The following is a 27,709-nucleotide window of genomic DNA, read 5'->3' as shown; positions in this document are numbered from 1 at the left end:
ATCTCATAACTGAAATACGGTAACCCTGGTTAGAGGGATTCCCTCTTGCCTTCTGGTTTGGTAAGAAGAGTACATAATTATCTATTTTGGCTACTAATGTCGGTGTATTTGTTTACTATAATTTTCGAGTATGTATTTTGGTTAGGTATCGAGTGTACTCGTAGTGTATATTTCTCCATAAGGCAGACGTTACCACATTTGTTGGAATTTTTCGTTGATTTTCTTTGATTGTTTTTGCTTTTGGTATTTCTTTTTTATTCGTTGTCGATTTCTTATAGAGAACCCCCCCTGTATAGCAAGAGAGTAAATGAGTGTGAAAAGGGGTTTGTGTTGGGTTCGTGTGTTTTATTTTGAGTATTCAATTTAACTGGCTTTGTTGTTTTTGCTTTGATCTGAGGTGCCTTGCTTTGCTCACCTCACCTGTGAGAGATATGAATTGGGGAGATCTTGGTTTTGGTTGCAGTTTGTTGGTGCTCTTATTGATGTGAATTGAGGATGATGTTATTGGTGTTGTTGTTGTTGCTACTGCTGCTGCTGCAGCTGTTGATATTTCTCATAGCCATAGCAGGGGGCTCTCAATAAAGTATACGTGAGCCAACAACGAATGTTGTTGTTGCTTTTTGGTTGGTTATTTTACCTACAGAGTAAGGCAAAGGCGATTACGACGATGTTTTCAAAGCCAGAGCAAGAAATTTCAGTTTCAGTTGGAGTTCGTACTTAATAACGTGAAAACATAGTCTAAAAGTAAAACTGAACAAAAATAACAAGAATAATAACGGACGACGGTCAAACGAAAGTAAAAAAAAAAATACACATAATCAACAACAACAACAGAAAAGAATACATAATAATAACAATAGGAAAAAAATTAACAAAAAAAAAACGAAAGAACAAGAAATAATACACGAATTTCACAAAAAAATATCAAGATTAACCAAAATTAATATAAAAAAGAAGCTGTATTTTATGAAGCAATAAAAAATAGCTATACGACACGCATTTCAGGGATTAAAAAATTTTAATTAATAGAAGCTACAATCACAAAAAGTTAATTCTTTTTTGAAAACTAACAAGGCGACGTAATATTTCTTTAAGAAAAATTCTATTTAACACCAATAACCTCAAAAAGTAAGTAAATCAAGGGCCACAAATCACAGATTCTTCCATCCACCTATGAATGCTATAAAGAAGGGGCTTTAGGAGAGATGGTTTAGAAGTAACCTTAAAGAATTGTCTATGCTAACTTCATGAATAAACAAGAAATTCCACAGTTTTTTTCTTGTTTTTTTTTTTATTTGTTGTGTATTGTGTATAAAGTCTATGGGGGGATTTCACTTTCTTACATAATTTTTTGTTGGAGCTGTGAATGTGATTTGATGGTTGCCTGGCTGAATGCCTGGTATTGTTGGTCGGTTGGTTGTTTGCTAAGCTAGCAATGATGGCTTGGCTTGACTGCTGAGAGCTAGTTTTACGAAAAAAAAAATGTTGTTTTTATTACAAACAGCCAAAGACAGTCGCACCAAGCAACCAACCATCCAGCCATTGAGCCACAGCCAAGATATGTTAGTTAAACATTAAAAAAAAGCACCACTCTATGCGATGGTGATAAAACGAGTCACCACATTCATTCAAACCTAGGCATAAAAACAAAACAACAACAACGGCAAATATGCATGCATAGATAGATTGATATTATGCACAAGTATGGGGTATTCTTCTTTTTCTTGAAAACGAAGTGAGTATGAGAGGAGCAGTGTTACTAAAATCCTGACACATGAAAACTCAAGATGACTATACATGGACACAGCCACACCACTCATTCAATGTGATGTCAACATGTTTGTATACAAAAGCAAAAAGAACCAAGTAACAAGCATAGCGCTTTTTTGGTATTTCTTAAGGACAATGTTGCCAATGTATGGATGTTTCATGATATTGTAGTGTGAAAGAATGAAAATCTAAGAGATATAATAAGGGATATATTAAGAAAACAAGAATTGATATTGAAAATTTATAAACACAGTAAGTTTTCTTATAAATCATTCTATCAGATAATGATAAACAAAGGCATGTGTGCAAATATATTTGTGGGAGGGAGGAATTTATTTAGAATTTTTAATAATGGTACCAAAAACTAAGGGGGAAATTTCCCAGAAACCCAAAATTATATGAAAGTTTGAATTTCAAAGGTTTACTGTTAGGTTAAAGTGACAGCCCGATTGTTTTCAGGCTCGCTTAGACTATTCAGTCCATTGTAATAGGTTAGGTTAGGTGAAAGTGGCAGCCCTTTCTATTGCACAAATTAAAAGCTAAGAATTGATATTAAACATATTTTAACGTGAAAAGATTTACTATAAATCACACTGCTAGATAAACAATATAATGTGTGCAAGCAAAATTTCGAAAACTAAGGGATTCAGTGAGTGATATATTAAGAAAACAAGAATTGCTATTGAAAGGGTTACCAAAGTAAAATTATATGGTCATCTGAAAGTTTGCATATCTTTTCAAGTTTTTTCAAACAATAAGAATTGATATTCAAAATGTTTGAACACATAAAGGTTCACTATAGATCATACTACAACAAAGTAGTATAAAACATAATGTGTGTTTTATACTACTTTATACTACTTGGGATATACCAAGAAATTATATTGAAAAAAATCACGAAAGTCAAACTTATGAGGTCTTCTGAAAGTTTGAATTACAGTTTTATTGAACCTATCAAACAACTACAATTGATATTGAAAATATTTGCACACATAAAGGTTCCCTATAGATCATACTATTAGAAATTTGTATACAACATAATGTGTGAAAACTGAAGGATATAGTAAGCGATATGTTAAGAAATGAAGAATCCTATCCAAAATCAGGAATTGATATTGAAAATATTTTAGCACGTAAAAATTTCCTATAGACCACACGACTAGAATTTTATAAATAATATAATGTGTGCAAACACATTTTTAAAAAATAAATTTATTTTAACCAAAATTTTAAATTGGTATTGCACTATTGCCATCACCTTTTCATAAAAATTTGATAAAATGCCCATATTATAATTTTAATAAACCTCGACATGATTAATTCCCAATCATAAGATTGCTATCACCTTTTCATAAAAATTAAAAAAAAATGCCCATATTATAATTTTAATAATCCTCGAGATGATTAATTCCCAATCATAAGATCATTTTACTAAATAATGATAGACTATTTGATGTGAGCAAACTGGTTTTTGAAATACAAAATATATCCTAAGTTTCTAAAAATTTTATGTGAACATAACATAAGATGACTGAAAGCAATTATAGCAATTCAAATTTAAAACACTAGGTTTTGAAATGGTATTTAAAACATATTTTAAAATTCGGTTCTTAAAAATTCTGAAAGCAATTTGTCTAGAATACTTTGTTGTTTTTTTTTCTTATGAATGTATCAGTAGACTATTTATAAAAAAAAAATAATAATATAGTTGGTGTCTAAACGTCAACAACTTTACAAACAATTCATGCTATAATTTGAAATTAAGTTTTTTGCAGCATATCCCCATATCATCAAACGTAAAACCTTGGTTTAGATAACTAACTACTATTGTTATTAGGTATTGATACATTCCCGAGATTTTCATAAATTTTATGTGTGCTCATTTATTAATATAACAATATTTAGTAAAAAAAAAAACAATAAAAAAATGAACTCATATACACTTTATAAGTTTTTGAATACCCCAAAATATTAGCGAATTGAGTTTTAAAAACTGAGACTATCGCATGATTTAGCACAGCTTTGGCTTTATTTTAATACAAGAAAAGTTCATGTGTGCAGTAATTTGCGTTACTTTTTTTTTTAATTCGAAGGTACTGACTATTTATTTTTTTTCTAATAATTAAAAATATTTCCTATTATATTTTCCCACCTCGACAATTTCCTAATTGTTAGTCATAATTTAGCTATGTTGGCTTTTTCATTTATACGACTCAAAATTTCCAAAAACTTAAACCTCTTAATTAGCCACACTTCTATTACTTGATATGGTGTCCTCTCCGATCACACATTCGCATAAGGTAAAGTGCATCATACACTTAGCGTTTGGGTTACAAACAATTTTGTTATTGTATGTCGACAACGATAGCTGTTTTATTGCTTAAACCAGTACGTGCGACATGCGATTGCATCAAATCGTATATAATAATACATTCCTACTAACAAAACAAAAAAACATAAAATTTACATGTTTACTGGTATCTCCCCCCGGGCAAAGCCAAATCAAATCAATTAAATGCATGATTTTTTTTACGTGATGAGTAGTTAAATGACTCTTCCCCGTCATACTTTATCGTTTTCAACAACACTTCATAAGGGTATTTTCTGTGTGTCGTTTTTTTAGTTTTAACTAATTGTATATAATTCAATTATATTTGGAATTGTTATTGCATTTGTTGGCTAATAAAAAACAAATAGAGGTACTCATATTTTTTGTTTAGTACACAAAAAAATATATATACAAGTGTTTTGTACGTCATTTATCATCAGGGAACCTTGAAAACAAAAATCCAATGAAGTTTTAAGTATCAGTAAGAGAGGGAGCGAGAGAGAGAGACTAATACAACAAATAATAAATCCACAGGTTAAAACTCTACAATGACTGATTGAATGTCATGAATTGTGTTTTTTTTTTGTTTCACTAAATTGTTTTCATTATTATTATTATTTATTGTTATTATACAAAAAGCCTTTAAACTAAATGACGTTAAATATTCTTCATCAACATTTAATGGGGAGAAAAAATAATAATAATCAGCATGATTGTTGTTTATCATCTTGGCAACATGTTGTTTGCCAATATCCATAAACTTTCTGTGTATACAACACACAAGCAAACACCCTGTTGATCTCTCTCTCCCATGTTGATGTTGGACTCACTTAACTCAAATCCAAAGAAGTAAACATAAATGATGAGAAAACCTGTTCTATAAATTTTATGGCTAATGCAAAAATATCCTCTCTAATGAATCTTGGGGGGAAGCGTGACGATGCACCTGCATTATTGTATGGGTTTTTTTTTGCCTTAACCAGAGGATGTAACCTAACATGTATTAGGTGTAGAATGACCTCTTTTTTGAAGTGTGAGAAAATCGAGTTGTTGAGAAGAGAAAATGACAAACATTAAGCAAAAAGAGTCCGGTTAAATCCAACTGTTAAGTGTCTCCTAGTTAAAACTGTGCATTTCGATGCCCGCAAAATAGATCTCCGCAGTGCCGATTGCCTCTTCATTAAAAGAATTGATTAGAATTCTATCAATTTGCCCATCCAGTGGTAGCAACTTATCGCTCCACCCTTGTTTGACATTTCTCACATTTAATAGTTTTATTGATCGCGTGTTTAACTAAGCATTGCTCATCCATAGAACTCTAACTTGTTGTAGTATTTCCCCTTCAAAATTTAATAATTTCTATAATTACATTTCTAATTAAATATTATTTTACTTAGAAATGCAATGAGTTATTAAGTTCATACATTTTCAATAAACTTTACAAAAACAAAAAATAACAACTACACAAATATTTCCGGAATAAAAAAAAAACTAAACAAATAATATGAATGTGAATGAAAATATGACGGAAGGAAATATCAATCGTTTTGTGGTTTTATATTATTATTAATTTTCAATTGTCATCACTTGATTAGTATTGGGCAAATACATAATGTTGATAGTGCCTTAAACTTTGTAAACTATAGGAAACATGTTGCCAAATGTGCTGTGGTACTCAAGAAACCCATAAACACATATCATACGCATTATTACACACATACATATATACATATAAAAGTATGCTCTTAGTTCGCCAAAAGCCGGCTTTATAGTTTTACATGGTATGGCTTTGGGTTTTGGTGGTGATGCTTTTTTTCCATCTGTCTGCCTTTAGAGATGACTGACTGGCTGGCTGTTGTCTGAGAAGCAGCTGAATTCATGGTTTTTATTTTATGCTACATACCGAAAAACCAGTTTTCCAACAAAACAATAATCATGTCAGAGGAAACAAACAAAAACAAAAGAAACAAAAGAAATGTGATAAAAAAGACACAAATCAAAAACTTCTAAAATATTTTTTGTTTTTCAAAGCTCATCCATAATAAATACCAATGTTGCTTTGGAATTCCAAGAGCTGTTTTGTGGTTAGAAATATGTAGTGTTTTTTTTTTTTTTTTTTGTTTTTGAAATTTCACTAAACTACAAATAATTTTATAAAATATTAAAGACTTGTGTTTTTTATTAGACAAGCCCAAGAAAGCAATTAAAGGAAAACTCGAAATACTAAATAATATAATTTTGTATAAAAATTAATATAAAATATGTTTTAACCATGATTTTCTATATTGGTCTTAAATTCGTAAATCAGTATAAAATAGAATTTTGTCTTCGAAAACAAATTGATATGGGAAGAAGAAGAAGAAAAAAAAAAACAAAGGAAAACTTGAAATACTAAATAAAATAATTTTATATAAAAAATTAATATAAAATATTTTTTAACCACGATTTTCTATATTGGTCTTAAATTCGTAAATCAGTATAAAATAGAATTTTGTCTTCGAAAACGAAAATTGATATGGGAAAGTTACTGCATCTTGATTAAATCTAAAGTAATAATTTATTCGAAAAAATTGGATTTTTTTCAAGTTGTTTGTATAGAAATTTTAATATTTTTATCATAATACCGTGCGAGAGTATTTCTAAACATGCCCATGAATTGATATCGGAAAACTATTTACAATAAAATCTTCTCTCAAAATATTACTATTGTACCAATAAAATATTTTTTTACCATGATTTTCTATATTGGTCCTAAATTCGTGAGTCAGTTTAAAATATAATTTTGCCTTCGAAAACAAATTGATATGATAAAGTTACTGCATGTAGATTAAATCTAAAGTAATAATTTATCGTAAAAATTTGGATTTCTTTCTGTGTGCAAGTTGTTTGTATAGAAATTTTAATATTTTCATAATAATACCGTGCGAGAATATTTCTAAACATGCCAATGAATTGATATCGGAAAACTGTTGCACCAATATAGTCATTTGCTTGTGTGCAAATATAACAACTTTTGATAAAATTTTTTAAATGTCCATGAATTGTTATCGGGAAACTGTTTACAGCAAAATCTTCTTCAAAAATATTACTATTAAACAAATAAAGTTATTTGTTTGTGTGCAAATATAACACCCTATGATGAGATTTTTTTAACATGCCCATTAATTGATACTGGATCCGCAGTAGTAAGAAAAATATTCCAACAAATAATACTTTTCTCAAAATATATTCATTTGCTTGTGTGCAAAATAAGCCTTTAAAAAACTTAAATTTAAACCTTCATATGAATTGATAATCACACTTTATATATACCCGAATATCCTCAAGGGTTATGTTTTCCCTATATGGAATTCATCCTTATGTGTGCAGAAGTTAAATATATAAACAGGCAAATTTTTCCAAAGTTTCCTGTTGAAATTCTGGAATTTATTATATTCGAATTGCTATAGATAAGCCATGAAAGGCCAAAATATTCTTCAAGCGTCTTCTTTATGATGGTTTATGTTATTTTTCTGTGTGCAAGTCTTAACACAAAATATTAATAATTTGTTTAGGAAAGTGGTTTTCAACCTTGTCGAAGAAAACACGTATTTTCTCTTTGTTGATGGCCATCTTTTAAGCACCCCTAAAAAAGATGATATAGAAACTTTTAGACGAATTTATGTATATTTCCAATATCGACATGCTGAAAATGGTAAATATTAATAAGAGTAAAATTTTCAGATTTTTTTAAATATTTCCATTTTTACTTAAATGTTTTTTTTTTTATCACAAACGTACTTTATCCTCTTTATTAGTTTGTAATATGGTGTTTATTTAGCCATTGCCAAGACAACAAATATGTTTCTATTATGATAAACTGAAAAACTGACAATCCCATGTGCTTGTGATACTCCTATAGAATCTTGTTTTATTTACGTTTTTTTTTTTTTTTGTATTCTTTTTCGTTATACAAGTTTTGTTTATTGTTAACAAATATTTTATTGCTAATAGAATTCTGTTGAAGCGGCCTTTTTGTTATTGACCATCATTGAGAAGTGTACTTATAAATATTGAATCATCCATTAAACGTCAGACAATAGTTGAACTTTATTCATTTATTTAATTTGTATATTTTTTGTGTAAGTAAATCTGATTGTCTTTTAATGACTGATTTTGTTTAAAATTTTGCAAGGTTACAAATAAAATGTATTTAAACGTGATTGTTTACCACATAAATAACCGAAAAGTAAATTCGTTTAATCCCCAGTAAGTGTTATCCTCAATCAGTCAGTCAGTCATGCATTCAGTTTGTCATAGAATTATGATCTCATACTGAGAATAATGCACCAAAAAAAAAAAGAAATAAAGAAAAGTACATCAGCCAACAACAACCGTTTAAATAAAATAAACATCAGTCAAACCAGCAAACAATTCACAAATTGTGAAATGTATTTTAACAATTATAAATAAAAATGGCTACAACGACACAAACAAATTATTTGGTTCTAGCATTAAAACAAATTACGCCGTTTATATATACTGGGAAGATACTTGAATAGGGATAGAGATAAATAAGGGAATAAAAAAGTTAAGTAGATCCAATAAAAAAATAAAATATTCAGATTTTTTAACTTTAAGAAAAAATATTTTTTTAATCCAATAAAGAATAAAATTTTTACTTTTGTTTTGTTTTTAAGAAAAAAAAAATATTTTTTAAATTCCAATATAAAATCTATTCAGGTTTTTTTACAAGGAGTGGGCATAGATTTTAAATGAAGCAAAAACAAATTGCGTAAATCTAAAATAGTAATAATTTATTTTTTTTAGCTGTAACTAAAACAAATTATATTTTTGTATTTAATTTAATTTAATTTAATTTAATTTAATTTAATTTAATTTAATTTAATTTAATTTAATTTAATTTAATTTAATTTAATTTAATTTAATTTAATTTAATTTAATTTAATTTAATTTAATTTAATTTAATTTAATTTAATTTAATTTAATTTAATTTAATTTAATTTAATTTAATTTAATTTAATTTAATTTAATTTAATTTAATTTAATTTAATTTAATTTAATTTAATTTAATTTAATTTAATTTAATTTAATTTAATTTAATTTAATTTAATTTAATTTAATTTAATTTAATTTAATTTAATTTAATTTAATTTAATTTAATTTAATTTAATTTAATTTAATTTAATTTAATTTAATTTAATTTAATTTAATTTAATTTAATTTAATTTAATTTAATTTAATTTAATTTAATTTAATTTAATTTAATTTAATTTAATTTAATTTAATTTAATTTAATTTAATTTAATTTAATTTAATTTAATTTAATTTAATTTAATTTAATTTAATTTAATTTAATTTAATTTAATTTAATTTAATTTAATTTAATTTAATTTAATTTAATTTAATTTAATTTAATTTAATTTAATTTAATTTAATTTAATTTAATTTAATTTAATTTAATTTAATTTAATTTAATTTAATTTAATTTAATTTAATTTAATTTAATTTAATTTAATTTAATTTAATTTAATTTAATTTAATTTAATTTAATTTAATTTAATTTAATTTAATTTAATTTAATTTAATTTAATTTAATTTAATTTAATTTAATTTAATTTAATTTAATTTAATTTAATTTAATTTAATTTAATTTAATTTAATTTAATTTAATTTAATTTAATTTAATTTAATTTAATTTAATTTAATTTAATTTAATTTAATTTAATTTAATTTAATTTAATTTAATTTAATTTAATTTAATTTAATTTAATTTAATTTAATTTAATTTAATTTAATTTAATTTAATTTAATTTAATTTAATTTAATTTAATTTAATTTAATTTAATTTAATTTAATTTAATTTAATTTAATTTAATTTAATTTAATTTAATTTAATTTAATTTAATTTAATTTAATTTAATTTAATTTAATTTAATTTAATTTAATTTAATTTAATTTAATTTAATTTAATTTAATTTAATTTAATTTAATTTAATTTAATTTAATTTAATTTAATTTAATTTAATTTAATTTAATTTAATTTAATTTAATTTAATTTAATTTAATTTAATTTAATTTAATTTAATTTAATTTAATTTAATTTAATTTAATTTAATTTAATTTAATTTAATTTAATTTAATTTAATTTAATTTAATTTAATTTAATTTAATTTAATTTAATTTAATTTAATTTAATTTAATTTAATTTAATTTAATTTAATTTAATTTAATTTAATTTAATTTAATTTAATTTAATTTAATTTAATTTAATTTAATTTAATTTAATTTAATTTAATTTAATTTAATTTAATTTAATTTAATTTAATTTAATTTAATTTAATTTAATTTAATTTAATTTAATTTAATTTAATTTAATTTAATTTAATTTAATTTAATTTAATTTAATTTAATTTAATTTAATTTAATTTAATTTAATTTAATTTAATTTAATTTAATTTAATTTAATTTAATTTAATTTAATTTAATTTAATTTAATTTAATTTAATTTAATTTAATTTAATTTAATTTAATTTAATTTAATTTAATTTAATTTAATTTAATTTAATTTAATTTAATTTAATTTAATTTAATTTAATTTAATTTAATTTAATTTAATTTAATTTAATTTAATTTAATTTAATTTAATTTAATTTAATTTAATTTAATTTAATTTAATTTAATTTAATTTAATTTAATTTAATTTAATTTAATTTAATTTAATTTAATTTAATTTAATTTAATTTAATTTAATTTAATTTAATTTAATTTAATTTAATTTAATTTAATTTAATTTAATTTAATTTAATTTAATTTAATTTAATTTAATTTAATTTAATTTAATTTAATTTAATTTAATTTAATTTAATTTAATTTAATTTAATTTAATTTAATTTAATTTAATTTAATTTAATTTAATTTAATTTAATTTAATTTAATTTAATTTAATTTAATTTAATTTAATTTAATTTAATTTAATTTAATTTAATTTAATTTAATTTAATTTAATTTAATTTAATTTAATTTAATTTAATTTAATTTAATTTAATTTAATTTAATTTAATTTAATTTAATTTAATTTAATTTAATTTAATTTAATTTAATTTAATTTAATTTAATTTAATTTAATTTAATTTAATTTAATTTAATTTAATTTAATTTAATTTAATTTAATTTAATTTAATTTAATTTAATTTAATTTAATTTAATTTAATTTAATTTAATTTAATTTAATTTAATTTAATTTAATTTAATTTAATTTAATTTAATTTAATTTAATTTAATTTAATTTAATTTAATTTAATTTAATTTAATTTAATTTAATTTAATTTAATTTAATTTAATTTAATTTAATTTAATTTAATTTAATTTAATTTAATTTAATTTAATTTAATTTAATTTAATTTAATTTAATTTAATTTAATTTAATTTAATTTAATTTAATTTAATTTAATTTAATTTAATTTAATTTAATTTAATTTAATTTAATTTAATTTAATTTAATTTAATTTAATTTAATTTAATTTAATTTAATTTAATTTAATTTAATTTAATTTAATTTAATTTAATTTAATTTAATTTAATTTAATTTAATTTAATTTAATTTAATTTAATTTAATTTAATTTAATTTAATTTAATTTAATTTAATTTAATTTAATTTAATTTAATTTAATTTAATTTAATTTAATTTAATTTAATTTAATTTAATTTAATTTAATTTAATTTAATTTAATTTAATTTAATTTAATTTAATTTAATTTAATTTAATTTAATTTAATTTAATTTAATTTAATTTAATTTAATTTAATTTAATTTAATTTAATTTAATTTAATTTAATTTAATTTAATTTAATTTAATTTAATTTAATTTAATTTAATTTAATTTAATTTAATTTAATTTAATTTAATTTAATTTAATTTAATTTAATTTAATTTAATTTAATTTAATTTAATTTAATTTAATTTAATTTAATTTAATTTAATTTAATTTAATTTAATTTAATTTAATTTAATTTAATTTAATTTAATTTAATTTAATTTAATTTAATTTAATTTAATTTAATTTAATTTAATTTAATTTAATTTAATTTAATTTAATTTAATTTAATTTAATTTAATTTAATTTAATTTAATTTAATTTAATTTAATTTAATTTAATTTAATTTAATTTAATTTAATTTAATTTAATTTAATTTAATTTAATTTAATTTAATTTAATTTAATTTAATTTAATTTAATTTAATTTAATTTAATTTAATTTAATTTAATTTAATTTAATTTAATTTAATTTAATTTAATTTAATTTAATTTAATTTAATTTAATTTAATTTAATTTAATTTAATTTAATTTAATTTAATTTAATTTAATTTAATTTAATTTAATTTAATTTAATTTAATTTAATTTAATTTAATTTAATTTAATTTAATTTAATTTAATTTAATTTAATTTAATTTAATTTAATTTAATTTAATTTAATTTAATTTAATTTAATTTAATTTAATTTAATTTAATTTAATTTAATTTAATTTAATTTAATTTAATTTAATTTAATTTAATTTAATTTAATTTAATTTAATTTAATTTAATTTAATTTAATTTAATTTAATTTAATTTAATTTAATTTAATTTAATTTAATTTAATTTAATTTAATTTAATTTAATTTAATTTAATTTAATTTAATTTAATTTAATTTAATTTAATTTAATTTAATTTAATTTAATTTAATTTAATTTAATTTAATTTAATTTAATTTAATTTAATTTAATTTAATTTAATTTAATTTAATTTAATTTAATTTAATTTAATTTAATTTAATTTAATTTAATTTAATTTAATTTAATTTAATTTAATTTAATTTAATTTAATTTAATTTAATTTAGTTTAGTTTAGTTTAGTTTAGTTTAGTTTAATTTAATTTAATTTAATTTAATTTAATTTAATTTAATTTAATTTAATTTAATTTAATTTAATTTAATTTAATTTAATTTAATTTAAAATAAATAGATTTTTTTAAATTCCCAATGAAAAATAATTTTTTTTCTTTTGTTTTCGTTTTAAGATTTTTTTTTATTTAATTCCAATCAAAAATATCTATTCAGGTTTGTTAAATTTTATCCCAATGGGTGTAGATTTAATCAAGGGAAAACATTGAATAAATCCAATACTGTAATATTTTCATTTTTCTAACTTTAACTAACTAAATAATTCCAATAATAGAATTTTATTTTAAACCATTTAATTTAGTTTTATAGTTTCCATTTCTCTTGTAAAACAAATTTTTAAATCTCCAAAATTTATGGCACTTGCTTTTATTTATTATTAAACTTTAGGCCATACATTTTTCCCTACATATAAAATTTTAAATTCCTACCTAGAGAACTTCTCGAATTTGTTATGCCCCCTCTCTAGTTTTTCAATTTGGCAGTTAACGTAAATAAAATTTATTATCACTTGACTCAAAAAGAGCTTATATATTATAATTTATTAAAGAATATTTTCTTCCATACTTGTTACTATTTTTTGCTATTGTATAGAAGTTTCGTATGTCATGACTTCATTGCTATGAAATTTAAAACATTGCTAAAAAAACACCAACCAAAAATACACACATATTTATTTACAATGGTATTAATGAACAATCTTTTGGTAAATATTAAACAAATAAATATATAGATAATGTATGCTATAGTTAGAGGGTGGGTGGGGACATTAAATGAAGCTAGAGGGTGGGTGGGGACATTAAATGAAGCAAACCCTATTTCCAGAAAGGGGAAGAAATCTTCTAATATTTCAACGATAGAAATTCAAAAGAAAGTCCGCCATAGCAGTTCATATTTGTCGATAAGATATTCTAGGTTTATTTTTTATTCAATTTTGTTTTTATAACAAAGATAAATATTAATTAATTTTTTTGCTTGAACGTGAAACTCAGACGATGACAATATTTATACTTCCGGGATGTGAAAATTTATTAATTAATAAACAAAATTGAAATTGAATTGAAAAACTAGAAAATAAAAAAATTGGTGAAAGAATAAATCGATAAATTAAAAAATATATATCGATAATTATCGATATAAATCGATCGATAAGTTAAAAAAATCTTCATATAAAAACTTGTATATCTTATGTTAGTTAGGACATTAAAGCCCGCATAATCGATTTTTTTATATAGGATTTGTCTAAGGGAAATTTAAAAAAATGGCTACACTTATCATATATGTTGCACACATACATTCTATATCTATTTTGTGAAAGTAAGAAATACGTAAAAACATTTGGTATTACCACATTTATTATATCAATTCGCGAAATTTGTCAGTAAACCAAAATTTTTATTATTATTATTATTTTTTTTGTTTTTTTTACTATAACTATCATAAATGTTGCACACAGACATGACACAAGCGATTTGTAAGAGTCCGAATAGTGTAAAATCAACAGATAATATCATGAGTCCAATATCAATTCGTTTACTTGTTTAAAAAACCAAAATTCAATCCCACTTTTATGATTCAGGTTTAAAAAAAACATAGATTTTTCTATCATATGTTTTGCACACATACATGTCATAAGCGATTTGTGAGAGTCCAAAACGTGAAATATAAGCGGATAATATCCTGACTCCAATATCAATTCATTTGCTATTGCAATAAATCAAAATTTATTACCACATTTTTTGGTTTTGATACTACCATGGACAATGCTATAGTAACCCTCCTATTATTATCATAAGTATTGCACACACCGAGTATATGACCGTAAATTAAAAAACAAAATCTGTTGAAAATGATCACCATTTGAGGTTGTCTTATATCAGTTCGCGTACACTCATAATAAGTGAATCCTTCAGGGCCCTAAAGCCAATTTAAATCTATTTGAGTACATGTAAATTTTATGTTATGAGAAAATTTCCGTGAAATTAATAATTTTTTTTTGCGTACTAACTAAAAAAGGGGAAAATTATAAACAAGTAAAGCATACAGATTTAAAAAATTTGTATTTTCAATAAAATAGTTCAAAATTTCTTCAAATTTGTAAATTTTACCATTGGAACATTTTATGGTGCTAAAGAAATTATTTAAATTTTGAAATCCACTTTTTTACTTCTAACTACAAAATTTTATTTAGCAAGTGAAATACAATAAAATAATTGCAAATTTCTTAAAATTTGTAAATTTTACCATTCGAACATTTTATGGTGCTAAAGAAATTGTTTAAATTTTGAAATCCACTTTTTTACTTCTAACTACAAAATTTTCTTTAACAAGTGAAATACAATAAAATAGTTAATAATTTCATAAAATTTGTAAATTTTACCATTCGAACATTTTATGGTGCTAAAGAAATTATTTAAATTTTGAAATCCACTTTTTTACTTCTAACTACAAAATTTTCTTTAACAAGTGAAATACAATAATGATGTCTACTAGATTTTCTTGGATTTTTGTAATTTGGATATTTACTTATTTGTGTGATATCGGAGTTTTTAATACAGTTTAGCTAATTTTTTTCTAAAATGAACTAAAATTTTCTTTCCATACGGATTCACTTTTTTTTTGGGTGTAGACATTGCACACCTACTTTTTATGCTTATTTTGTGTAAATAAGAAATAAGGGGAAGAATTTTGGTATTACCATATTTATCATATCAATTTCTGCACTTTGTCAGTAAAACAAAACTCATTAAATTTTCACATTTCACTTTGCACACACACGTGTTATAAACAATTTGTAATAGTTGAAATTGGGTAAAAGCAGCAAATAAAATCCTCAGTCCATTATCAATTAAATAAACCAACATTTACTTCAATTATTTTTTGATTTAGGTTCTACCATGGACAATGCTATAGTGGATCTAATTTTATTATCATAAGTGTTGCACACATATATTGCATAAATGGTAGTTGAAAGCAAAATCTGTAAAATATTAGATGGTGTGCAACATTTTCTTATAGCAATTCATTTATTATAATAATATTTGAAAATTTTAGTTAATTAAAATATTGATCATTCATACTGGTCTTTGTTTTTTAAGTCGCTGTTAGCATATGATAACAAATCAAGACTAGACTTTTATTTATATTTCATTTTTTCACATTATTCACAGAAAAAAAATCACCAAAAATTTTTCCTATTAAAATACTAACTGAATTGTAAACAATATGCAATAAAAAATTTGATTGGTTCAACAAATTTTTTAATTGAAACAAAAAAAAAATTAATCACAAAAAAGTGGATTCATACATTCAAAAAAAAGTGAACCCTCTATTTCACTAAAGCCAATTTAACTTTATTTTAGTTCATGGTATTATTATATTTTACTCTAATATTTTTTTGTGTATGCTAGTTAAATATATTAAAAAACAAAAAAAAAAGTATACACAAATGAAGTCTAAATATTAACTAAATTCGTACTACCAAAATAGTTCATCATATTTGCAATATTGAACTCCAATTTTTTCCTTCAAGCTACAAAATTTTCTCTTATATTTGAAAAAAAAAATGTCTAATACATTTTCTTAAATTTGTCGAAAAATATTTACTTATTTTTGTGATATCGGCGTAATGTCTGCGTTTGTAATACTGTTTAGTTAAAATTTTCTAAAATTAACAAAAAATTTTCTTCCTAGTGGGTTCAGAGTTTTAGCTTTTGCACACATACACTTCATAGGCACTTTGTAAAATTAAGAAATAGCGACAATGAGTTGCTAGCACCATATTTTCCTTATCAATTCTAGAAATTTTTCAGTAAACCAAAATTTATGGTAAATTTTTGTCCTCATATTCTATTATAGACAGTCATATTGTGGGACTATCTTTACTATTATAAGTCTTGCACACACTTGGTTGATGAACATTAGTTTAAAGTACAATTTGCAGAAAAGTAGATGGATTTTAATTTTTTTTTTCATTTCAATTCGCAAGTTTCCATTTGTTGAGTAAATGAAAATTTTTTGAATAGAAATAAAAACAAAATTGAAAATATCCTATCACCTTCATAATTTGCTATAACCATTTTTCTTAATTTCAAATATATTGGATTTTTTTTCAGTTAATTTGATATGCCAATACATCGATTTGCTCTATTTATTTCAATATATTTTCATTAACACCTTTGGCAAGCTACTGTAAAAATGTTACGCATGCCCATTGGTACACATGCATTCATTCACACCGTAAATGTTGGACATACATACAAACACACATCAACCGTATCATTTGTTGAGTTTTTTCACCTATATATTTTTTTTTTGCTAAACAATCAACAACAACAACAAAATATCAAGTTTGGTAAATTGTTATGTTATTTACCCTACTCAAATCACTAAACGAAGATGCGATTAAATGCTTGTGTGTGTGAAGATCACATTTGGATGCTTTGAGGTACTCACTAACACATACTACTACAACAATTCATTCACGTACTCATAACACCTTTTGCAATTTTGAGTAATGATTGTCTGAGAAAATAAAATTGCTCCCTTGCCATCAACTCACGTCAGAGGCTTTATACTGTACTTTTGTGGTTGTTGTTGTGGTTTAAGTCACTGTGGTTTATTATTCTTTGAAAGCTTTAATTTCAGGGGGGATTTTATTGAAGGTTCCAAGTAAAATAGGAAATATTATTTTGTGTTGTATGAAAGATTATTGTTTTTTATTGTCTACTCTTTGGTTCTTCGTTTGATATAGGTTCTGTTATTGCGACATAAGATGTTTTCGTATACATTCCCTAAATATTTTTACTACACCCATGGTGATTTATTTAGGGTAGGGAAAAATTAAAAAATGTTAAAAAACGATAAAAACATTTTTCAAATGCATTTATCATTTTGAATGTATTTGTACGATGTACATTTAACATATCTTAGTGGATTTAATGACATAATGGCTTATTAGCCATTATATCTCTTTTATTTTAAATAGTCCATTTGTAATGACATTTTTTTTTGTAAAGGCCCTATGCTCGGGTTATGAGTACGGTTGCCATAGTTGGTAGAATTCTACCAAAAATGGTAGATTTGTTACTGTTTGGTTGATTGGTATAATTCTTGATGTTTTAGTAGATTTTACAAAATATTCCTTTCCAACTAAGATGTACTTCATAAATAGAGATAAAATTTTTAGGAAATTTTCTATAGAAATAAAATTTTGAGAAAATTTTCTATAGAAAGAAAAATGTTAAGAAAATTCTCTATAGAAATAAAATTTTGAGAAAATTTTCGATAAAAATGAAATTGTGGCAAAATTTTCGATAAAAATAAAATTTTGACAAAATTTTCGATAAAAATAAAATTTTGACAAGATTTTCGATAAAAATAAAATTTTAACAAAATTTTCTATACAAATAAAATTTTAACAAAATTTTCTATAGAAATAAAATTTTGACAAAATTTTCTATAGAAATAAAATTTTGAAAAAAAAATCTATAGAAACAAAATTTTGACAAAATTTTCTATATATAGAAATAAATAAAATTTTCTATACAAATAAAATTTTGGCAACATTTTCTATAAAAAAAATGCGAAATAATTTTTTTTGTTTGGTAGATCTTTGTTAAAATGTTCTCCAAATTTTGGTAGATTATTTTAGGCTCGATTGGCAACCGTGTTTTTTTTTCTATAGAAATAAAATTTTGAAAAAAAAAAATCTATAGAAATAAAATTTTGACAAAATTTTCTATATATAGAAATTGGTAGAATTTTTGATGTTTTAGTAGATTGTAGAGAATATTCCTCTCCTACTCAGATGTACATCATAAATAGATATAATATTTTTAGAAAATTTTCTATAGAAATAAAATTTTGATAAAATTTTCTATAGAAATAAAATTTTGACAAAAGTTTCGATAAAAAAAATATTGACAAATTTTTCGATAAAAATGGCAAAATTTTCGATAAAAATAAAATTTTGACAAAATTTTCGATATAAATAAAATATTGACAAAATTTTCGATAAAAATAAAATTTTAACAGAATTTTCTATAGAAATAAAATTTGACAAAATTTTCTACAGAACTAAAATTTGACAAAATTTTCTATAGAAATAAAATTTTGACAACACTGTCTATAGAAATAAAATTTTGACAACGTTTTCTATAGAAATAAAATTTTGAAAAAAAAAAATTCTATAGAAATAAAATTTTGACAACATTTTCTATAGAAATAAAATTTTGAAAAAAAAATCTATAGAAACAAAATTTTGACAAAATTTTCTATATATAGAAATAAATGAATTTTTCTATACAAATAAAATTTTGACAACATTTTCTATAAAAAAAAATTGCGAAATATTTTTTTTGTTTGGTAGATATTTGTTAAAATGTTCTCCAAATTTTGGTAGATTATTTTTGGCTCGATTGGCAACCGTGATTTTTCTGCTATAGAAATAAAATTTTGAAAAAAAATTCTATAGAAATAAAATTTTGACAAAATTTTCTATATAAAGAAATAAATAAAATTTTCTATAAAAATAAAATTTTGACAACATTTTCTGCGAAATATTTTTTTGGGAAATATTTTTTTTTGTTTGGTCGATCTTTGGTAAAATGTTCTCCAAACCGTGTTTTTTTTTATAGAAATAAAATTTTGAAAAAAAAAAAAATTCTATAGAAATAAAATTTTGACAAAATTTTCTATATATAGAAACAAATAAAATTTTCAATACAAATAAAATTTTGACAACATTTTCTTTAAAAAAGAAATTGTGAAATAATTTTTTTTGTTTGGTAGATCTTTGGTAAAATGTTCTCCAAAATTTTGGTAGATTTAATTTGGCTCGAGTGGCAACCGTGGTTATGAAAATCACTTTATTTTTGCTGTTACTCTAATCAAAATTACAAAGAAAAACTAAACTATTATTTTTAAATCTTGAAGGAATCTAGACGAAAAAAGCACGTATTGAGTTAAATTATTTGTTAAAAATCATTTTTTTTTTCAATAAAGTTACCGTAAAAATTTTAAAGCAAAAAACCGACTCTAGTATCAGCCCTTAAGCATAACAATTTTTTCTTGGTTCACTGTTACAAATTGATTTCCAATTTCACCCACTTACCTCTACTAGTTTAAAAAGTACAATAAAATTTTCAAAATATTTTTAACTATTTTTTAACTATTAATTAAACAACAATAAAATAATCAAATATTATCGAAATGTGTTATCTATCATCAACTACCATATACTATTTTTTTTTGTTTATTTTTTAATCTTTGCACATTAAAATAAACTAAGATAAGAAATATGAAGTCATAAATCGAAAGTGAAGGGACTTTAAATTAATATAGAGGATTTTCAATGACCCTTATTGTGTAATTACGTTATAATATTTATTTTAGAATATTAGCTAATTATAAAAACAGAAGTAGATTTGGTGAGAAGCTATTAAAACCAAATATAGTGGATTATTTTTATTGATAAGTTTTCACATAGTTTTTATATAGTCCTGATTTTATATTTTACAACTTACTTGCTTTATATAAGGCAAACATTTTTTAAAACTATGTATTGGAATAATTAAAAAAAAAAAACTTTTTAAAAGTATGTAGAGAAATTATTTTTTATATAAAAAAATTGAATTTGTAAAGTATGGAATAAAAATAAATATTTTTGCGGGTTTTTTGTTATTGGGGAAAATAATTGATTTCTACTTTTTTTAACTAATATTCTATATACTCGCTTAATAAAATGCACACATTAAAGCTATAAACATTGTACAAAATTTTTATATAGGAGCAAATTTTCCACGTAAACGGTTTAATAATATCAATTCTCTTTGATCAAAACTCTAAATAAAAATAAGCGAATTGATATAAGAAAATCTGGCACACAATGCCACTTGCTACAGATTTTCCTATCAATTACCATTTATACACTATATGTGTGCAATTCCTATGATAGTAAAAGTTGGGCCAGTAGAGCATTGTCCATGTTAGTACCCAAACCAAAAAAAAAATTGGGTATGGATTTTGATTTATTCAATGAGTAAACAAATTGATATTGGTACCAGGATATTATCTACTTCATTTCTAGGATTTGTATTCTTACAAATCGCCAACGACATGTATGTGTGCACAACTTTTACGAAAATTGTAATGAATTTGCATTTACTGACAAATTGCACGAATTAATATAATAAATATAGTAATACCAAATTATTTTCTGTATTTGATCACAATGGACTGAATAGTCTAAGTGAGCCTGAATCTTAATCGGGTTGCCACTTTAACCTAAATTATTTTCTGTATGTATTACTTTCACAAAGTGTCCGTAAAGAGTGTGTGCAACATCTATGATGATTATAGCCATTTTTTGAAAACCCTATTTTACAAAATGACGAATGCTCGATACATACTCAGCAAATGCAAAGCACACATGAAAGTTATCGACAGATTATGTATTCTAACCCTAGTAGTAATATATTTGAGTAGATAGTTTAATAATATCAATTCTCTTTTAATAAAAAAAAACAATAATTATTTAAACTTTGTAGAAGTAAAAATAAACCAATTATTTTTTTCGAGAAATTGAAGGCTTGTATATATAAAAAAATGATCCTATTTAGATTAAATATGCTCCAATTTAGGTCACATATAAGGCAACTTTCATTATGGGCTTCTTTCGTATGCGAATTTTTTTTTATAAAATTCTGTATACTAGGTCAATATAATGCACACATAAATAGTATCTACATTCCATGAAATTTTAACATGGCAGCTAATTTGCCACGTAAACTTTTTAATAATATCAATTCTCTTCTTTGATCAAAACTTTATATAAAGATTCATGTTTTACAAAATTACCAATGCGCGATAAATAATCAAATAATTTAGTGCACACATAAAAGTTGTCAACACAATATGAATTCTAAACCCAGTAGTAACAATATTGTGGAGACTGTTTTATAATATCAATTCTCTTGCGACTGTTAGCGAATTCATAATGAGTAAGCGACTTAAACAAAAAATACTCATTATTTTTTCATGAAATTAAAGGCTTGTGTTATCATAAAAACATAATGATAGCCTTCAAGTCAAATATACGCCGTTTTATTTGATGATTTGTTATCATTTTGAAGGCTTCTCTCTCATTCATTTTTTCCCCTAAAATTCCTTTTAATAGGTTAATATAATGCACACATAAATGGTATCTACATTCCTCGAAATGTTAACATATTAGCTAATTTTCCACGTAAACTGTTTAGTAATATTAATTCCCTTTTTTGTTCAAAACATTAAATAAAAATGCATGTTTTACAAAAATTACCAATATACGAAATATAATCAGTAGATCTAATGCACACATAAAAATTATGAAAACACTATGATTTCTAAGCCCACTAATAACATTATTGTGTAAACTGTTTAATAATATCAATTATCGTTCAATTAAAAATATGAATTTTTTAGACTGTTTAGGAATTCATAATGAAAAATTAATTATTTTTCGAAAAATTCATTAGTTTTTTTATGAAATTAAAAACTTGTGTTATTAAAAAAAAGAATGATCGTATTTTAGTCAAATATACGCCGTTTTATTTGATGATTTGTTATCATTTTGAAGGCAAATTTCTTTATGCGTTTCTCTTTTATTCGATTTTTTTATTTAAAATTCCGTTCCATACGTTAATATAACGCACACATAAATGATATCTACATTCCATGCTATTTTAACATAGAAGCTATTTTTCCATTTTAATCGTTTAATATTATCAATTCCCTTTTTTGTTCAAAACATTAAATAAAAATGCATGTTTTACAAAAATGACCAATATACGAAATATAATCAGTAAATCTAATGCACACATAAAAATTATCAAAACACTATGATTTCTAAGCCCACTAGTAACATTATTGTGTAGACTCTTTAATAATATCAATTCTCTTTAAATTAAAAATATGAATTTTTTTTAGACTGTTTAGGAATTCATAATAAAAAATCTAATTATTTTTCGAAAAATTCATTTTTTTTTTTAATGAAATTAAAGGCTTGTGTTATCATAGAAAAGGAGAATGACCACATTTCACAATATAGGCCTTTTTATTTGAAGATTTGTTATCATTTTGAAGTCAAATTTCTTTATGCGTTTCTCTTTTATTCGATTTTTTTATTTAAAATTCCGTTCAATAGGTTAATATAACGCACACATAAATGATATCTACATTCAATACTATCTCAACATATTGGCTAATTTACCATTTAAATCGTTTATTAATATCAATTCTATTCTTTGCTCAAAACATCAAATAAAAAATCATCAATGCACAATAAATAATCAAAAATGTAATGCACACATGGAAATTATCGACACACTATGAATCCTAACTCTAATAGTAACAATATTGTGTAGACTGTTTAATAATATCAATTCTCTTTAAATAAAAAACTTGAAATTATTTTGCCTGTTTACGAATTCATAATATAAAATCGATTAAAACAAAAAAATATGGATTTCTTTTTTACTACACCTGATAGTAGAAAATAAATCCATTATTTTTTTTATATTAAGGGCTTTTATTATAATAGGTTCAATGATTAGAATTAGGTCAAAATATTCTCAGTTTAGTTTGAAAAAAAAATTTTAACTCTTCTCCCATAGAAACCTTCATTTCTATAGGCCAAAAATTGACTTAGTCGTTTTACAAAAAAATTTAACTTCCATTGACCTATGCTCCCAATCTTCTTGTAATATTGTTTGTAAAAAAAACATAATTTATTTATTTATTTATTAGCAAATTCTAGTAAGGTCACACACCTTGATTCTTCTACTCACGTTAATAACAAAACAAAATAAATAAATAAAAATTCACTAAAAGCGGTTTAATATCAAATTTCCATAATTGAATTTTTATAGGCAATTTAAATAAATGAAGCTTTGGTTGTTGTTCTAACACAGCATGGTGTTAGATAGGCGAAAAAAGAACAGAAACATGGCAAATTTACATTTATTTCCAATAACGTCAGCAGCCGAATGAACATCAATAAAATTGTTTTGTTATTAACAAATCGAAATGTAAATTGAATTTTGCGCTTGACTAAATTTCTATGGGTTTTTTGTGAAACACAGAAACAGAAAAATCAATATTGTATACAAAATTCCACCAATTACAGGTGTGTACAATAAATGTTATATAAATTTAAATGAATTTAGTCACAGTAAAGAAAAGAAAAAAAACAAAAAAAAAAAACAAAAAAAAATTATTTCAAATTTAAAAACCCTATTTAAAAGGTTTTACAAGCGTATCATTTCAGGTTAGAAACGCATCAGCATTAAAAAAAATAACCAGTTAGTTTGTTTATATTAAAATTTAAAATAAAAATACTTTAGGAAAAAAATTTTGTATACAGTGGGCGTTGAAAGAAAAAGAGTACAAAGTGTGTTGCTAAGCTGACGTTAATTGACGTTGGTGGGTGATACTATCATCAAAAATGTAATTTTTAATTTAATTATTTTCGTAATTAAAGACAAAAAATATTTGTTTTTTTTAGTGTAAAGATATTTCAGATTCAGAATGAATTAAATCAAAATTGGATAGAATTTTAAGTACAGCAAGATTATACCTTATGAAATTATTATCAAATTGGAAATGTTTACAAAAATTTCAGATTTGATATCCGCACATGCTTGACCACATGACTTTTGAGCATCTAGACAAAGGAATTTTTATTTTTTTGTTTTTTTTTTTTTATTATTTTTATTTTATTTACGTACAGATTTAAACACTCTTTTGGTAAATCAAAAAAAAAAAATATAATAAAATCGTAAATAAAAATGTGTGTAATAAATCCCATTTTGAAACAAATTCATAGGTACACCTTTTATGACTCTGACTGTATATGTTTTTTTTTTTGTTTTTCATTTTATATTTGGTTATGTCAACTTTCCAAAGAGATTGTAGGCCAAACGCATATGGCCAAAAAGATTAGTTCAATGAACTTATGAGTACATGTATAAATCATCAAAATTTGATGTTGCATTGCCTTTGAAATATTGGCGTATGAACTGGTTTTGTGTTTTTTTTTATTTTATGCATAAAAAAATGCAAACAGTAAATAAAATTTATTTATTTTCGGTTTATATACGTTATATTGACCCATATTTTTTATTAGGAATTTACACGCGTTTGTAGAACAAATTTTTTACACAAGTAACTCAAAAGTACACTTTCATGAAATTTTTTCTGAATTCTGTGATATAATCTGATTAGGCTGATTTTTTTTTAAATTTTAATTGAATTAAAAAAAAATTATAATCCAACAAAAATCAGTTAAAAAAATTATTTAAGATTTATAAATTTATTTAATTAAACAAATTTTTAAATAAAAACAAAAATCAATCACAAAAATTAACTGTGCCAATTAATTTTGATCTTGGACTAATGCCTTAGAAGTTCAAATTCAGATCGTGTCAACCAAGAATGGCTTAAAAAAGTATGTTGTACGCTTTTCTACCGCACAAAGGCCACCAAGAGAGAAGTTCACCAATGTGATATCACAATGGAATGAATAGTCTAAGTGAGCCTGTTACATCGGGCTGCCACCTATCCTAACCTCCTAACCTAAGGCCACCAAAATCTTCGGATCTCAATCCGTTGGACTTTTGTCCTTGAGATAGAAATCAGAATTTTCATCCGCCTAAAATTATATTCCATTTGCAAGAGAACAAAAAGTGCGATTTTTATGCCATCCTTTTTAAAATTTGTATGCTAGTCTTTAAAAATTGTCAAGAAGGTAAAAATGTGCGATCTTTTAATCTACTTTTTCTAAATAAACAAAAATTCACAATTTTGATAGCGAATGACAAAGGGAGGAATGCGACTTTGTTTTGTCATTTTTTTATGGAGAATGGCAATATTTTCGTAACTTTTTACAAATTCTCCAACGATGTATAGAAATCAGAATTTTCATCCGCTTGAAAATTAAATTCTCTCCGCGAGAGAACATCGCAGAGAGAGTGCAAGGTTTTATGCCAACTTCTTTAAAGTTAGTGTGCCTTCTTTTAAACATTTCCAAAAAGTTTAAAATATGAGACCTTTTAAACCATTTTTTTTTTTTTAAATAAAAAAATTCTACAATTTTGATAGCAAATTATGACTTTTTTTGCCATTTTATATGGACAATTACCCGATTTTCGCAACATTTTTCAAATTCTCTAGAAACAAGAACTTTCTTTCCACTGGAAATGAAATTCCATTTACGAGATAATATCATAGACAGAGTGCGACTTTTTATGCCACCTTTTTAAAATTAGAGTGCCACTCTTTAAACATTTCCACAAAGGTAAAAATTGTGCGATCTTTTTTAGCCACTTTTTTAAATTAAAAAATGTTCCACAATTTTGAACACGAATGCCAAAGAAAGGAATGTGCTAACGATGTCTAGAAACCAGAATTTTTCATTTGCCTTAAAATTAAATTTCCTATAAATATGTCAAAATAAATGTCAAAATATTATTTTTATATAAATTTTTTTCATAATAGTATTTCTATAGGAAATTTTTGCAAAAATTTTATTTCTATAGAAATTTTTGCAAAATTTTATTTCTATAGAAATTTTTGTCAAAATATTATTTCTATAGAATATTTTTGTCAAAATTTTATTTCTATAGAAAATTTTGTAAAAATTTTATTTCTATAGAACATTTTGTGAAAATTTTATTTTTATAGAAAATTTTGTAAAAATTTTATTTCTATAGAAAATGTTGTGAAAATTTTATTTTTATAGAAAAGTTTGTCAAAATTTTATTTTTATAGAAAATTTTGTCAAAATTTTATTTTTCAAATCGATGATTTGACAGTGGCATAGGAAAAGAGATATGTTTGTTTCGAATTTATTTCGGCATAAGCCGGCTATCAATGTAAAACCTTTTTTCGGAAGGTTCAAGTGTGGTTTTTGTTGGGTTTAATAAACTGCCTGAATTTATTCTGATAATTGGTTGATAGTTTTGCTGCAAGTAGAGGATGCTGATGAGGAATGTGGTAATTCCGAAACGTGCGTCCATCCAACCATCTTGCAGTCTATAGGGCTTTGTCCAAATAAATTTGACAAACATTCTTTTCCTCTGTTGGTTAAGCTACACTGGTAGTTTAGTCAATGTATGGTTTTAAGCTGCAATAAAAGACAACTACAAAATTTTATTTCTATAAAAAATTTTGTCAAAATATTATTTCTATAGAAAATTTAGTCAAATTTTTTTTATAGCAAATTTTGTCAAAATTTTATTTCTATACAAAAATTTTGTCAAAATATTATGTCTATAGCAAATTTTGTCAAAATTTTATTTCTATAGCAAATTTTGTTAAAATTTTATTTCTATAGAAAATTTTGTCAAAATTTTATTTCTATAGAAAATATTGTCAAAATTTTATTTCTATAGAAAATTTTGTTAAAATTTTATTTCTATAGAAAATTTTGTCAAAATATTATTTCTATAGAAAATTTTGTCAAAATTTTATTTCTATAGAAAATTTTGTCAAAATTTTATTCTATAGAAAATTTTGTCAAAATTTTATTTCTATGGGAAATTTTGTCAAAATTTTATTTTTATACAAAATATGGTCAAAATTTTATTTCTATAGAAAATTTGGTCAACATTTTATTTCTATAGAAAA

The 27,709-nt window shown here is 22.2% G+C and overlaps 2 protein-coding genes across 7 annotated transcripts in view; one reads left to right on the top strand and one right to left on the bottom strand.

Annotated features, from left to right (window-relative positions):
* The window catches only part of LOC142239297 (uncharacterized), a 351,852-nt gene that overhangs the window by 165,739 nt on the left and 158,404 nt on the right, over positions 1-27,709 (bottom strand). The window lies entirely within an intron of this gene.
* The window catches only part of LOC142238535 (Na(+)/H(+) exchange regulatory cofactor NHE-RF1), a 34,122-nt gene that overhangs the window by 1,912 nt on the left and 4,501 nt on the right, over positions 1-27,709 (top strand). Inside the window, exon 1 of one of the 2 annotated variants that reach the window (XM_075310218.1) lies at positions 700-1,128. The exons of the other annotated variant lie outside the window; for it this stretch is intronic. The gene's annotated coding sequence lies outside the window, so the exon portion shown is untranslated. Of the gene's footprint in view, positions 1-699; positions 1,129-27,709 lie in introns of those variants that run through there. 2 annotated transcript variants of the gene reach the window in all.

Source organism: Haematobia irritans, chromosome 5 (genome assembly GCF_050003625.1).
Source record: "Haematobia irritans isolate KBUSLIRL chromosome 5, ASM5000362v1, whole genome shotgun sequence".
NCBI classification, from domain to species: domain Eukaryota; kingdom Metazoa; phylum Arthropoda; class Insecta; order Diptera; family Muscidae; genus Haematobia; species Haematobia irritans.
The sequence above is the reverse complement of the archived record's forward strand: the minus strand, read 5'-3'. Positions and strand labels throughout refer to the sequence as shown.